We start from the raw sequence: 12,922 nt of genomic DNA, 5'->3' as shown, positions 1-12,922 counted from the left end.
GGAAATCATCGGTAAAACCGTGACTCTTCAGTGAACGTTCGCCCACTACATCTGTGTCCGAACGTAACGTCTAGAAAGTCTCGCTTAAACCGCGCGTCGGCACCTTGGGGCTGAGCTCGCCTGATGCGTTTTGCAGACGCCTCACGAGCTCTCACTGCATCGGGGTCTGCCTGCCGATACGCGCGCTTTCTCGCCGCTTCCCGTTTTCTGACGTTTTGGAGATCCTCTTCGCGCCGCAGCCGTGCCGCTTCGCGTATGGCAGGGTCCTCGCGCCGTTGCCGTGACGCTTGAGCCTCTCGTTCTCGAACGCTGGGATCTTGGCGGCGTCGTCGCGCAGCCAGACGACACGCTTCGGCCTCCCGCTCTCGTACGGCAGGATCTTGGCGGCGGCGTCGCGCAGCTTCACGGAGCGCTTCTGCCTCGCGGGCTCGCACATCTGCAGCCTTATCCAGCGGGCGACTCCGAGCGCGCGCCAACAGCGAACGGATTTTATTACAACGCTCCCCGCCATCTAGTAAACAATCCAAGAACTAAACTAGAGGTAGCCACGCCATCTAGTAAACAATCCAAGCGCATCTTTTCATCATATACAAGTACCGCCATCTAGTAAACAATCCAAGAACTAAATTAGAGGTAGCCACGCCATCTAGTAAACAATCCAAGAACTAAACTAGAGGTGGCTACATACATACGTCGAGGATGGACAGACCCACGCCCCTAGGAGCTTCGCCCCTAAAATCCGGGTTCGCGCCCGAGCCCGTGGCGCCAGCGCGCAGGGGTTTGTAACCAGAGGGGCTGACAGATCCGCGGCCTTTACGAATGATGCGAGCTAATCAACAGAGGGCAGTCCTGGGCTGGCAACCATGGTAGCCCCGCGAAAAAATGGCGGCAAAATTTGCGGGTACGCCAGGCGAAATGCTACCAAAATGGCGCTGCCGGAAGTGAGACCGCGCACACCTATAATATCGGACCTTGTACAGTACTATTTTTACATCCTGGTGGCTTCAATATACCACAAAAGAGACTAAAACATCCTTCTCACTCACAAACCAATCTCTTTGTTCTCGTTTTTTCTACGCTATCCAAAGCACTGGTCCACCCCGCCCCTCTAAATTTTTTGCCGCTCAATAAAAACTGACTGACAAATGTGTTTACACAGCATGCATGTTTCACAATATTCACATTTTAACATTTCGAACTTTATTGAAGGCTTTTGAAACCACCAGTCAGAACTTTCTTTTCACTAAACGGGAACGCTAAGGAATACGTAGGCATGCCTTTGCAATACGCAAGTCATATTTGAAATTTCGGAGCCAATGCGTAGAAGTTATTCACTGTGTATATGACATTCTAAAAATTTTGAGACGGTGTACCCCAAGCTCGTATTTTGGAGGCACTTCTCAACAAATTAATACATGAATGATATCAAACGTTAGAAGGTAAATGGTAAGTCCATGATATGGTTTGATAATAAAAGAACTCCCACCTGCCCTCGCGGGAACCCCTGTGTAGATGCGACGCATAGGCGGAGCGGCGAAGGGACCGCGTCTTATAGCGCGCATAACGTTGAGGGGACTGCGTAAGCCGGTCCCAGTCGATGACGACGTTGGCGTACTTGTAAAGCGGCGTGGACTCTAGGTGTTTGAGCCAAGCGTGGATGTTGCTTCGCCGGAGAACGGCACACCGGTTATATGCGCAGCGCGCCCAAAGGAGAGGAAACCGCGGAAGAGAGAGTACTGCACATGCGCCGGCCCCATCGCGTCTGCCGCAGCTATGACGCAACGTGCCGCGGCTATGACGCAACACAACCCAACACAATTCACTTTAATGCAATCCAATCCAAATCCAATCCAATCCAATCCAAGCCAAGCCAAGCCAAGCCAAGCAAGCCAAGCCAAGCCAAGCCAATTCAATCCAATCCAATCGAATGGAATCCAATCCAATGCCCCTCGCGAGAGAGAGTTCGCTATCGGAGAGGAGAGAGGGTGAGCGGCGGAGAGCGCAGCTGGCGCGGCGAGGAGAATGGGGGAGGGGTGGACAACGCCGACGACAACGACGACGACGCAGGAGGGACAAGGCGAGGGAATCAGATGCTCTGCATCTAAAAAGCTGATTATCATAAGCCGTCACCGTATCTGCTGGTTACTGCAGGCCGTCCTGCATTTCCCACACCCAATCGTTTCTGTTCCACACCGTCATGCGACTGGCATGCTGGCTGCGGGTGCAGATCCGCTTTGGCAGCTAGCTTAGCAGGCAGGTATTAAGCGCACTTTTAAAGATCAGGGGAAATAGGACTAGTTTTTGGGGTGTCGCACGTCTTTTCACCGAGAAGGCTGTGACTGCACGTGTTGCGAACACTTAACGGGAACCGTGAAAGACTTTTTTGGGGATTGCGATGATGGCTGTTTGTGCGTACTTTTGTGTGTGTTTGAGTGTGTGTGTACGTGACCGTGTATATGTGTTGAAGTGACGCTGACGGCAGCTTTAATTAGGTAATCATGTGATCGGGTGGACTTGAGCTTGAAGGCATTTTGAAAGTGGGTTCTGTTGGCAGAAAGCGCTTCGCGCTCAACCTTGTGTGCACGTTCACGGCGTGCTCTCGGCGCAAAAGGCGAGCTACCGCTTCCGAAGCCCTACACCCACGCAACTGCGAAAATCTGGATTATTAATCCACAATTACCGCGAAACGTTTGGGTCTAAGGTATAGTCTGCATCCAAAGAACCCACCACAAAAAGATTGCACCACGGAGATCTGAGGAAAAGGAAAGGGTAACTCACGTAATCACAAGTGAAAATCGCCACACAGATCACCAGAAATTACCATAGAAGAGGCCGCAATATTACGCTCGGGAATCCAGGCGACCGCAGAGGTATGCATTACACAAGAAAACACGCGTCTCTTTGGAGCTCATGTCATGGTTGCGAGTTGTCAGGCCTGCTCAGGCTCACGAAAGAAGGGACTCTACGATGATGTACACGTCCAGAGCATTGTTTATAGATAGTTGCAGATGTCCAGGTTCAAGTAGCAAAAGTACAATATGGTGAATGCTGCCACTCTAGCCGACCAGCCCTCAAAAGCCCTTCGCTGACGATGCGCCTTCACGAACGCGCTCCTTATTCTTCCCACCTGGTCGCTGCACTTTTGGCGAGGAAGACCGCAAGATCACTGTTCCACGGTCCTGAGTGACTAGGAACGGGAAACGAAAAATCAATAAAATAAACTGACTGGTGCCAATTCGATGAAGTATCCAAGAACTCGAGGGGGCTGTCAAGAACAAGAAGGAGAGATAAACCGATACATAACGAGCTCCAGGGCGTACTATTTAGAAAGTAAAGAAATAGACGATGTAGACCAATCCTTCCGCGTCATGTGAGCTTTTGGGACGAAAGAGTCCGGAAGGGTGAGCAGTGTACCCCTAGGAGCACTGAGCACGACAAATGCGGCCCCTGCAATTGTACGCGCGAAAACGGGGAACTCACAAGAGTCGAGAGGCCGTCTTCGAGTCAATGCGGTTCTGCGGAATGCCCAAATAAAGGGCAGAACGGCAGCAGGTTCGTCAAGAGGAAAGTATATCTCCGCGGGAGGAACAGGTGTATTGCGCAAATAAATGGGCCGATTAAGGTGAGACAGTTCAAAAAGAAGCGTCAAATGTCAGAAGAATAGGCAAGAGGACTGCGTTGGCCAGCGCCTTCAGCACTGGCCAACGCACTGGTCAGCACCCGTCACCACAAAGCGCATAGGTCTCATCAAGGAGTGAACCTTTGCTTTCAGAAAATTATGCTACCGGGCACCCCATCAATTTGGTGCTGAATACGTGACTGCCGGTACAATCATGCTGTGGTAGAATATCCGCAGGTGGAGTCCGTTTAAAAACGATTGCAACCTCGCAAAAGCAATAAGGGCAGCGGAAATCACCTCAATTTGGGCTTATACCCCAGTTACACGGGCACAGTTAACGACGCTTAAGCAAACCGCGGTTAGACAAAACCGCAGTTGTCGGCGTTACACGACAGACGAAACTGTGGTTATCCCGCTAACCATGGTTAACGCAAACTGAGCTTGGCAATCTCAGTTCGGTCTCGCAGCTCGCGCTAACCGCAGTCAACGCGGCCACAGTGCTGAAGCGAGATGGCGGAAGGCGTTGTGGACGCGAGTGGTTACGAACAAGTCGAGGCGAAGAAGCCCATAAAATGGAGTGATGAAGAAACAAGGGCTCTGATCGAGCTGTGGAAGGGCCATCTTCGGCGGCTCCGCGGTTGCACGCGCAACGCGCGCTACTACGAGGCCATTGCGGCGGAGCTGAACGCTCTTTTTGCCGTGGTGGAGCCGTTCACCGATAAGCACGTGAAGCAAAAACTAGAGAACCTCACCAAGAGATTCAAGTGAGTACGTACACTTTGTTTTCTTTGTAAGCGAGGAATCACTAGCGCTTATACCCTGTGCTGTTTATGATTACCGCGGTATGCCGACCGACTTCGGCGCGCGCGGCATGGCGCTATCATTGTTCGTCAACCTAGGGTCTGCCCTCGTATTGCGCTGCCGCGTTGCGTAGTGAATTCCACCTGCTGAAATGGCGACGCGCGCGTGGCGATGTTTATTTAGCGTAACTATTAAACGTGCTCGAGGCAACGCTCGGAATTGTAATGTTACGTCGTGGAAGGGAACCCCGCTCGCCGTCCTGGCATGCATGATTACGGGGAGGCGCATCGCGTACTGCAGTAAATTTTCTGTATCATTAACGTCAGCAAACAGCGCTTCACTATTATGGGTAGTGGCTGGCACTTTGTGGAGGCTGCCTGTTGAACTAGGATGCTACATTGCGTTGTTACTGCGACTGGCGGAACGAGCTCTTGTGCACATGCTCTGTTCCCCGCCACTTTTCTTTTTTCGGCTAGCAGTGATTTCAACCTTTAATTTTACTAGGAAAGAGCGGCACGGCTGCAAAAGGACTGGGGCAGCGCCATCCAAGTGGCCATTTTTTTGACGACCTGCACGAATTTCTCCACTCGCTGCCAGCCCACGACGACACACTGGTGAACGAGAATGTGGAGGTGATTTGCGCTGCTTAACGCTTTATACCTCTCTCAAAGCACTGTTTCAATAAGGTCTGCACTATAGGGGTAATATAGCAAGTTTATTATTGTGCGCTGGTAACTGCTGGTTCACCGCAGCAGTGCCATTCCGTGGGTGGGATGTAAGGTTGCTTTATGATGCGTGGAATGCTTAAGTAACTGCTCTTCATTGCTGCATGGCAATAGTTCCGGAGTGCAATTCATCATGGCACTTTACAGTGTACTTGAGTTCACGTAACTTGTGTATTGTTGTACTCAATGTTTTGATGTGCACAGCTGCCCATCGTTCACGAGGCACCTGAGGATGTTGAAGTGCTCGCCTCCTGGGAGGGCAACAACTGCACCCCCAGCCCAGCCAGCCATGCCGACAACAGCTGCCCTCCTGAGCCATCCAGAGCCCACACCGGCATGAATGGTCCTCCTGCTGGGACAAGTACCGCGACAGGCAGATGAGAGAAGAGAGCTAGCAGCTCTGGCATGGAGCAGCTCATGGTTCTCTATAAAGAAGACAGACGGGAAGCTGCTGCTGCCCCGCAAGGGGCGCACAAGCTCCAAAAAAGCTTGTGAAGCTGCACAAACATGCAAACCAGACGCAGGACCGCATTGCCGATATGATGACGAATTATTTTGCATCCAAACCGAATAAATAATGAAGCAATGCAAACCCATTGTTACGATTTATGCCTGCATAATGCCACGTAACAAATGTTTCGTGCATTGAGCGCTATAGGGCTATCTTTATTCAAAAGCAATGATGGCTCGCCACAATGGTTAGTGTATAGGCTGCTGCACACTTCCAAGACAAAGGGTAACATGAACAAATATAAAATTAAAACCTCATTTCTACAAAATCTACTACATAATTGTGGACAGTAACAAGACTACTTGTTGATGCAGCTGCCTACCGCTAAGTAATCACTACAATACAGCACAAGAATAAATGCAAAACTTTACACACGTGAAGAATAAGAATATAGCACATAATAGAGAGACAAGACTTCTATCAAACACTGGACTATGATAAGGTGACAGTATATCAGTAATAAAGCATGGAAAAGTTTTGAGGTCTATTTGATATGCAAGATGTGAAATAGATGCACTATCAAATCCTTAGTGGATCTATTTTCGTGTGAGATCGACCACAGACTGTGCAACCTCTGTCATGCTCTTACACGTGTCGAGCAAAAACAGTGCCCTTGTCCTATTTTCTCTAAGTTCTGCTTGACACATGAACCCAAACACATAGAAGATTCTCCATGATTCACTTTAGTACATATGTAAAAATTTTTGACACGCAAGTGACAAGGCATTGCCACTTAACATCGATAGTCAGGTGTTGATTGATTGATTGATTGTAGGGTTTAACGCGCCGACGCAACGCAGGCGAAGAGGCGCGCCATAGCGGAGGACTCCTGATTAATTTTGACCACTTGAGGATCTTTAACGTGCGCCGAAACCTCGTACACACAAGCTTTCTTGCTTTTCGCCTCCATCAGAAAAGCGGCGGCCACGGTCTGGAATCGAACCCGCGACATCGCGCTGATAGTCAGGTGTTGCCTCAATATTTGCATCTATAAGAACTGCTGAAGGTTGGAAAACACCACTGAAGAAAGACACTAGCATGAAGGGGGAAGCGGGTTTTCTGGCACCAGTGCCTAAGGCAGTCGCTGAGTGGCTACGTGCCAAGCTTAACTGGCAAAACAAAAGTGCGGTGGGTCTCGAAAAAAAAAGAAAAGGTTGACGTGATGCCTTATTATCACAAAGTATTGCACAGTATCAAGAAAATTGCAAATTGCCTTGCGACATGGTGTTCAAGAATTGCTTTCTGTGCCGTAGAAGCTGTCCTGATCACAAAACATCAGGCACAAAAGGAACTGCACAGGAAAGTCAGGAAGAGCGCACCTTCACTGTGCAGCAAGGTGCTTAGCAAGGGCATTTCGAACGGCCACCTCTGAGGGCTCTTCCCGGTTGCTTGTGCACACAGGCTGAGGGCGCCGTTCGTCCTCTGCGCGCGCCGCTTCGAGCCAGCTTGCGTCACAGTGGTCACTCATATCCTCGCAAATGTTGGGCAGCACACAAGCAGTATGGACAATTATATTTACATTGCCAATGTCGCACTCAAGCCCTTTGTGCACCATACAGAACCGGGTCTTCATTCTCCCAAAACCGTTTTCAACGACACCTCTGGCACTAGAACGGCGATAGTTGAAGGCTTCTGAAGTCGACCCTGGGCGACCTGGTTGAGGATATTTTTTCATGAGATTGCATTGCAGAGAAAATTCCCGGTCTGCAAGTAGGAGAGGGCCAACTTCCACTCCTTCAATAGTCACCGTTCCGATTTTGAAGAGAGAGCTGTCAAGAACGCTTCGACGTCGTGAACCATCAAAAACTGCTGCATCATGGTTCCTTCGAGGGGAACCAACATTTGTATAAAGAAATTTGTATGCGTGGTCCACAACAGCCAACAAAATTACGCTGCACCACCCGTTGTAGCTATAATATTGGGACGCGTGTTCCTTTGGTGGGCAAACTTCAATGTGGCACCCGTCGAGTGCGCCTACACCCTGGGGAAACCCAGTGCTTGCAGCAAACCGCTGCACGCGTTCAACCAATTCGTTGGCCCTCGGCATACCGATGTGCTGAGGTTCCAGCTGGCTTACCACAACACTGCAGAACTCCCTAAAAATGAGATTAACGGAACTGCGGCTAACGCCAAAAACATGAGCAACCGTACGTTCATCGGAATATGTTGCCAGCCGGTACAAATTGATCGCGACGCGCTTTTCCAGTGGCATTGCTTGGCGCATGTTAGTGTCTCGTCGCCGCATGCACCCGCACACACCCACGATGTACGAAAATGTCCGCCGATCAACTCGGAAGTTCTCTCTAAAGCAGCTGTCCGGGAGGTGCGGTAGTGTCGCGTCGTACCAAGAACTTCCCCGCGGGTAGGCCCACACGTGCCGCTCGCGGGAGCAAAGCCGCACGGCCGCCAACAAGATCTGCTGACGCCACCTGTGCGTCCGCTTGATTACTTCGTTGGCTTCTTGCAGTTGTGCTAGCAGAACTGCTCGCTGCAGAAAATCTTCCTGAATCGCTGCCCGGTAGGCAGAGTACACGACCCAGAAGTCATCGTCATCGGTGGCCGCACGTTTGCTCAAGGCATCGTAAAAACACAGATGATCGCGTTTTGACGACCACACAACCACTATCAGCGACGACCACACACACCACCAAACACAGCATGAAAAACTAGAAAACTAGAAAAACTAGAAAAGCCAGAAAACTAGAAAAAACAAAGTAGGGGGACGCTTCCAGGGTTGAGAGACTTCGACCTGTATATCTGCTAAATGTGGGTGAATGCGTGTTGCGCGCTGCTGAGAACTCACGCAAACCTGTTTTAAGTATATTTCCCCTTGTTTAAACTGCTTCTCGTTTTTTTATAGTGAAGTTGAAAGTTTGTTGATCTAATTTTGTTGCGTCGTAACCACGTGACAGCTACCGCCACACGACACTGCCCATGTAACAGCCGAAACCGCAGTTTGCGATAACCGCGGTTAAAGGTTAGTAACCGCAGTTAAACTTAACTGCGGCTACTTCCGCTGTGTAACTAGGGTATTACAAGTGCTTTGCTTGAACAATGAATGTTATGTGCCTGTCGAATACAACTTCAAATATTGGCGATTCCGCGACCGGCTGCAGTGTTTGGCGCTCTGCTTGATTGTCGGCTTGCGTGGTGCTACCAGCCGTCTCTAAATCAGGAGGCAAGCATATCTGTCGTGCTTCGGTTGCATCTTCCCCACGCGTGTCCATTCCAGCACTCGAGCAGGTGGCTAAGTGGCGAGATTTTCCATCGTCCGCCCAGTCTTCCTCTTGTCTACAGCGTAAACCTGAATGTGGAGTCTGTGCCACAGGAAGCCGCGGTAGGTTGCAGATCACAATTTTCTAAATTAGGGTGGCTGAGTGGCAAGCCTTGAGGGCTGCTCGCGTGGTCTGTGCCCGCACTAGTCCAGCATGACCGTTGTATTGAATACACCCTCTTGTGTAAAATGATTGGAACAGGCTGTCAATGTTGAAATTTCACCCATGCGTACGCAAAAGCGCAATACGTGCGGTATCCCGATGATACCAGATTCCCTCTTAAAGGGGCCCTAAATAGGGTGGTGAATGGTATAAGGCCTGGAGCTTTCACCCTTTCCCTGCACTTCAAAGCGCTGTGGATGTTACGATCTGAGAAGCCCGAGCAAAACAGCCCAGAGACACTACTTGTCAAGGCGTTTGCGCTTCGAAGTACGGGCAGCCATTGACTCTGCTCAGCGATTCGTCCGGTTTTTTTATTGTTAGCAGCCGGCGCGCATGCTCCGCCTACTGATGGCTCCGTGGCACTGCTTTTCGCGTCGGTCGTGCTAGCCGTGAAATTTCAGGCAATATTCAGACTACCGACACAAGAGGCATATAGTGATCTACAAAAACGGTATGTCACGCAGTTCGGTTGGCTGAGACATGAAATATCGTCATTCGTTAGAGTTATTATTATTATTATTATTATTATTATTATTATTATTATTATTATTATTATTATAATTCTTTATTCGGAAGGGGAGACTCAAGGTCTAGTCAGGTATGGGGAAGGCGGTAAAGAAGGTGAGGACGTCTACATTCTCTCGCGTATTCCCGCGGTACAAGCGAAAGTCCATAGGGACATAACGTCTCTTGGGTGAGCACGGTCCAGAGGAGGCGATGCCCACTCCTGGAGGGTCTTGATGTTAAAACGACAGTGGCGGCAGCAGTCTGAACCGGGCCTGAGTTGTAGCGTAGGGAAACTAGTGTTTGTAGGCCAAATAAGGGGTCCGCAAACACAACATGCTCGCTCGCCACAATAATCGAAGATTTGCACCTACGACTACCGTACCACTGGTGTTTCTTGCATGCGGCGCTGTCGCGGCGAACAGGTATCTCCGAGACTGGGTCGCGCAAAAAATGGTTAGCATCACCGGAGTTATTCACTAACCGCTTCATGAAGCAGCGCCGACAAGGATACTCACCGTAATCTTTCCCGCACTTGACCACCTTTCACGCATTTGTGAACTGATTTTCAGTAATAGTCCGGACATGGCTTGTGGCGCCGAGTTTTAGCTGCTGTGGTGTGTGTCGATTATTGCACAGTCCTTGTCTACCGTGCAAGAAGATGGTTGCCGTGGTCGCGTACGTAGCGTTTCTACCTCCAGAAGACGCTATGTGCACACTAACGTCGTGCACACTAACCAACGTGCACACTAGCGTCGAACTGTCCGTGCTCGCCTACCGACGGCCGCCAGCGGCGTCGCCCGCGCTGCGGGTGAAGGCTGTGGCACGACGCCGCTGGCGCCCGCTGGCGGCACGTTCGACGCTAGTGTGCACGTAGCTTTATTTCTATCTTGTAATTGACGCGCCATATCAGCAGACTTAGCTAAGGTCATGAGACGGATGGAGACAATCGACATTCGTCCCTACAAAGATAGGCCGTGCCGGAGTGTCTCTCTCGTCAGACTCCGTCAGAGCAGCTCAAGCCACCGGCGGCTTCCCAGAGTTCCGAGAACGCTGCCTGGCTTCAGAATTTGATAGAATCATCCAACAGGGCCACCGTAGTCTTCAGCGCCAGGTGCGTAATAGAGGCTACGTCACAGACAAAAAAGCTACGTCAAAGATCTGTTTAATGGCGGGAAGACTTTACATGTACACAAGGAAAGAAAAGAACGCTTGTCTAGCGACAGCGCACTTTTTATCGCTACCTATTTAGGGCCCCTTTGTTATCCAAAAATGTAATGAGGACAATGACCTTTTATAACGGCCGTCTCGAAAGCGCGGGCGCGGGGAGTGCAGAGCTGAGGTGGTACGCTGCCCTTGCTTGAAGCCGTACTGGTTTACTTGCAGGTGGCCCGACGTGTGTACGAAGGAATATAGGCGTACAGACGGTGGCTCAATTTTCTAGACTACGCGGGCACTTGGCGAAAAGAGCCGCTGCGCTATCTGGAGTCACGGCAACTGCTGTTGAGACCGACGCAGCGCGCATGCGCGCCCTCGTTCACTCGCAGGCATGTAACGTTGGCCCCTTCGGCAGCCGCGCTACAATTGTTAGTAAATTACCGCGGGGAGACGCCTTTGTAGCATCCCTTTCTGCGCGAAGACGTCTATGGCCGGACAGGGCAAATTCACCTGCTTTTGCGTATGTGTACTGAATGTTATAACCACGGTACAAGAAGTAGTTTGTGGAGCCTCTCCGCCATCTCCTCTGCCACCGGCCCGGCCAGGTCGTGTTCGGAGCTATACGCGGGTACAAATTCAGAACGGCAACAAAAGTTGCCGCTGTGCCTCATCGCCGCAGCATGATGTTACTCCGCGCGGTGCAATTAGTGCGTTACTGCGAGTATTTTGAACATAGCACACGCCGTTTCCGTGACTTTTTGGATTTAATATGCTTATACATTACTGCAGCGACGACAACCAAACTACGTGAGAAACGGCGGAGGACATCACGCGTTCATAGCAACCTCCCTTCAAAGCGCGCGCGCCCGTTGACATCGGAGCTTAGGCGGATTGATACTGTGCATGAGCAGGCGCCGATTTCGCAATTGCAGAGGGTGGGACAGCATGGAGACCCAAACGAGCCGCGAGCGCGGCTCCGGTTTGTGTTTGGTGCTGTGTAGCGCTATTGTGCTGTGGCCGCTGTGAGTAGCGTTATGTGTTTAACTGAGCTGTTGCGCAGAATGGTTTGGGTAATGGGATGGAAGTGCTTTGCTCCGAACTGAAATACATGCGGCAGAACGTATGAAGAGCGAGTGCCGCTCTGCAGACGTTCTTCTCTTCAATGCGTGCTCGACATCCTACCCCCCGAGCACGAAGAAGCGATGCAGCAGCTGCTGCATGACAATGGAAGGACGCGAGTAAGGCAGCATTGCCAGCATTTCAACGTTTCTTTGAAGACGCAGCCAGAAAAGCAGCAGCTCCAAGGAAGCTGTGCTTGTACAGCCGGTAAAAGGCTTGTCTATAACACAGCGTTCGTACTGTCAGCCCTATCCTGCCCCGCCGGAGCGGGATTTGAATAAAACTACTGCGGAATTCTGAAGTCTTAGCCCTTCGCTTTTGCCTCCGACACGAGTATGGAACGAGTATGTTTCGGCAGTTTTCGGATGTAGCTGGTTGAAGTTGAAATCGCTGTTATAGACAAGCGTTTTACCGGCTGTACTACGTTTCCAGCAAGTGACAAATGCGCAGTCCAGTTTATGTCAGAACTGTTTAAGGCAGTATTCAAGGTCAGACTGTGAGAATAAAAAAATAAAGTTAGGCATTTAGTTATAAGCTACGTAAATTGCGTATTTTAGTTAAATGAGTGTCACGTGTTTGCACGTCCTCCGAGTGCATATTTGCGACTCCTTTTTGCGTAATGATAATATTGTTTTTGGAGTTCTTTTCCCACGTGCTTGGCTAATTGTGATATTTTGCAAGTGCTCTGAATCAAGGTTTTATTTTCTTTTACGTTTCACTGAAATTCTAGGAGGCGCATAACCAAATATGCCGAGTCGTATATGTACAATTGCGGTTTGAACGTTTGCGATGCACTAATGTATTTGTGCAGATATGTTTGAACCCAGAAACACACACCCGCAGACGAGCACAATACTGTATATTACAGTCCCATAACTCCTCTTCTTCATATTCCACAGACACACTGCCCAGCACGTCTCTCAAAAATCTGTTCGCAGTAAATGAATTTTATTTATTATTTGTTGTCCCTTATGGTAATCAAACATTCACACTAAATTTTTTTACGCCCTTTTGGCCAAAAAAGGTGTAAAATAATTGAAAAAAGGGT

This window comes from Haemaphysalis longicornis, unplaced genomic scaffold (genome assembly GCF_048455015.1).
Source record: "Haemaphysalis longicornis isolate Haplotype H1 unplaced genomic scaffold, Haemaphysalis longicornis Haplotype H1 scaffold_10, whole genome shotgun sequence".
In the NCBI taxonomy this organism is placed as follows: domain Eukaryota; kingdom Metazoa; phylum Arthropoda; class Arachnida; order Ixodida; family Ixodidae; genus Haemaphysalis; species Haemaphysalis longicornis.
Note: the sequence above shows the minus strand (reverse complement) of the source record.